This window comes from Loa loa (assembly GCF_000183805.2).
Source record: "Loa loa unplaced genomic scaffold supercont3.79, whole genome shotgun sequence".
NCBI classification, from domain to species: Eukaryota; Metazoa; Nematoda; class Chromadorea; order Rhabditida; family Onchocercidae; genus Loa; species Loa loa.
Genome location: NW_018108259.1, coordinates 179,456 through 183,316, shown reverse-complemented (window position 1 = coordinate 183,316; position 3,861 = coordinate 179,456). Strand labels below are relative to the sequence as shown.

The window sequence follows — 3,861 nt, the reverse complement described above, 5'->3', positions numbered from 1 at the left end:
AAAACTGTCAAAAACATGAAATAATGAAAATAAAATCACAATTATAATTATAAAGTGATAACGAAATGAAATTTGCAGTTGAAGCATAGGAAAAACCGCCGAGTATTTACTAATTTAAGTAATTATGTTAATTAGTTAACTACTGCTACATTGGATGCTACAGATGTGAACTTATCATACATGCTAAATTTTTTCCTACAAAATTCCGTTAATATATAGATGTATTAAAACAGAGAAGGTAAGAGAGACAAGGAAACAACGAGAGAGAGAGAGAAACACATGAATAAAAGTGAATGGATGCAAGGGGGAGAAATTACAAATGAACGATACATGAAATGAAAATGGATTGAAATGAATTAAATAGAAATTAGATTTCAAAATGAAATTCGATCGAAGTGATTGACTGATTCCATTAGTGATTGACAACTGATCGATTCTAATAGTGCTTATTAAGACGAAGAGAAAAAAAAAGCCCAATAACTCTCAAATATAACATTCCATGAATCATCGCGACACTAAGAAATATTGTACGTATGAATGAGAATTAAAGATTGATGATATGTGAAAAAAGCATTAGCTAAAGATTAGGAGTAAAAGATGAAATGAAATAACTTTGAGGTAGGAAGAAAGAAAGGGTAAGAGTAATTTGTAAAGGAATTTTTATTACGTAAACAATGGTATAAGAAAGTAAAAGAATTTTGTTAGCATTAACAATACTTTAGGTATAACAGAAATTAAGAACGGAAGAGATATTGCTAATTGAAAAGACAAGAAAAGATTGAGAGTGAAAGAAAAAAATGAATATATTCTCTTATTGTTATTTTTCTACAAAATGCATTAAATTTTAATCTATCATAAATATTTCATTGTTTTTATTTTCTTCAATTAATTGATTTATCTACGATCTTTATTGCACTACCAAATCCGCCAATTTGCCATTTCCTCAGTTTTTATCTATATTTGGTGATAGATTAAGATTATTGGAATTTATAGAATTAATGATATTTCGACACTTAAATTAAGAATTTACGACATCTTGAAATTGAAAGATGATCAAGTTATCCGTACCTTTTCATCTATTCTTAAATCCAAAACATTAAAATTCGATAGTATTACAAACTGCCAAACATTTTCATCAAAATTATTAAAAAAAAAAATAACCCAGATTATCCAAAGAGTAATTTGTGGGTTTAATTTATGCAACAAGCTGCATTTCATTTTTACAGATAAAATTTTTATGAGAGTGCATTTGAATTCAATAATATTTACTTTTGCTCAAAATATATAAAGGGTTAGATTAACAAATTTACTTTTCCCCAAAATATATAAAGGGTTAGACTAATAAATTTACTCTTACTATTCTGGATAAGTAAAAGTTACTATTGAAAAAGTAAAGTAAAATTTACTATCAAAATGAAAAAGAAAATAAAAAAGTGTTTGAAACGGTTATTTTGCATGTGACAAAATCGTAAAATTAACAAAAAGTCAATGATGAAAAGAATGAAAATAATTCAAGATGACAGGAAATTTAGCTGATAAAAATGCTCAAAACAACCTATTATACACATACATTTCTTCCCCGTCTTCTTCCTTCTTCATCTTCCCTGCCCTTATATGCTCCAGTGACCCGATAACCCGACAAATTCACTCCGAGATCTCTATTTCCGATCGATAACCATAACAAACACGCTTGATGAAAGAAGCTATATTAAGCATATTTAACACTTAATTCAGTATATCGTTGCTGAATACCAGTTTCATATGACAGCACAAAAATGAATCATTTGACCTTTGCAATAACCTTTCTCAGCCGATATCTGTTATCACCGATAGTAAACTTGCAACAATCATAACTATATGATTACCAAATTTGAATTTGCCTCAACTAGATGATAAACCTATTGTATATCGGATGAGAAGTATTTGCAGAATGGCGCTAATTAAATTTTACAATGAAAATTGATCCAGTTATCAATTACATTAACTGATAATTTTCTTTTCATTAACTCATTCTTCATTCATATGTTTAAGTCTTCGAATTATACTTTTATTGAATTATATTATTTTGAATTATAAAATAATTTAAATTAAAATAGTTTAAAAATTGGACATTATGGAAAATCAATTAATATTATAGCTTTAATAAAGAAATTCAACTAATTTTTATAAATAAAATTGAATTTTTGAAAATTGAATTTTTCTTTTTTAGTTTTTTACTTCCGTTTTTCTTTTCAATTTGAATGAAAAAGTATAACCAAATTATTCAGTAACTTTTATTATATATTTAGCATTCATAAGATTTCCAAAAATATAAAGTAATCAAATTTTAATAAAATTATTTAGAAATGTGTACTTTATATCATTCATTTATATATCATTTATATATCATATGTATCATTCATTTATACCGTGTAATATATCATTTATTACTTATAATTTTATACCGCATAATGTATCATTTATTGCTTATTACTATTAATTTTTCCTACAATTTTTACACCAAAATTTTTGGAATTAAATTTGTACAGCTTAAATGAACGTTTTCTTTTTCGATTCCAATTATTAAATAAAAAAAAAAATAGAAACTATGAGTTGGAAAGCTGTTATGAAATATACTGTGAATCAAAAAATATTAACGAAATATACCATAAATCATTACAAACGAAAAATTCAAATTTGAAATTGGAGGAAAAGATTATTGGCTGCAGAAATTTCGTAGATGATCCAATTATACTTCTCATTAATTATATCATTTATTAATTATACCATTTATTGATTATTCCATTCGTTAATTATACCATTTATTAATTATACCGTTCATTGATTATTTTTTTTGTTACTTATGCGATTTATTAATTATACCATTCATTGACTATTCCATTCATTAATTATAACTTTTAAAATTTTACTGAATTCACAGCAAGTTTAATGGGAAAAGAAAAAAAGAGAAAGAAGACAAATGAGAGTCAAATTTCGTATGCATTTATCCATCGTTAAACAAAAAACAAAAGGAATAAAAGTTTTTCAAAATTTTTTTTTAGTAAATAAAAAAGAAAAAGAAAAAAAGACTAATGATATTTTCATTGTTTATACTTTCGTTTTTTCCTATATTTCATCTATGTTTAATCAAATTTCTTTCTTTCTTTTCCATGTTATTTATTCTAAAACAAAATGGATTGTTAAATGTTTAAAAGAAGAAAATGTACAAAAATAAATATTGAAATAATGTTATCGTTAATTCGTTTCTTTTTTTCTCTGAAAAAAGAATGCTTTTAAAAAAAACGATAGAAAAGTTCAAACAAAAAAAAAAAAAATTGGAACTAAAATGATTATTTGGTACTTAAAGATTTATATCAAATGAACAAACATCTCGTTATTCTTCATGAATTACATTTCGAATTTTTGAAAAGTAATGAAATAATCGAAAATTAATGAGTAGTCCCATTCTGATGGCATACTTATTTGCAATAATTTAAAACTCTCCACTCCCAAAAAAAAAAAAAGGAAAAAGAATTTATTTGAAAATTTTGTGTCAATATCGTTGTTATACTATAAAAAAAAAAAATTTTGTTTGATTTTGGCGACATGTGACAATTATTAAATTTTATTTTGGAACAATTGCTAAAATACTGTTGACAATGAAACTTTGAAAGGCTGTATTAATGAATAGAAATTAATTTTAAGAAGGAATTTTTATTTATTAGCAATTATCAAAATGTTTTCACTAAAAATTTCCGTCTTTATTATACAACTAATTTCCTCTGCCAAAAATCCACCAATGGAAACTTTTAAGGATTTTAATTTTGAAAATTTAACATATAAATATTTTTTGATAATTGATAACTCATATTTGCTTATCAA

At 24.4% G+C, this 3,861-nt stretch overlaps 1 protein-coding gene across 1 annotated transcript in view; it reads right to left on the bottom strand.

Moving 5' to 3' along the window:
- The window catches only part of LOAG_12211 (NDRG3 protein), a 6,445-nt gene extending 4,745 nt beyond the window's left edge, over window positions 1–1,700 (bottom strand). Inside the window, exon 1 of the mRNA XM_020448499.1 lies at window positions 1,571–1,700. The gene's annotated coding sequence lies outside the window, so the exon portion shown is untranslated. The remainder of the gene's footprint in view (window positions 1–1,570) is intronic.
- Window positions 1,701–3,861: the final 2,161 nt, after the last annotated feature.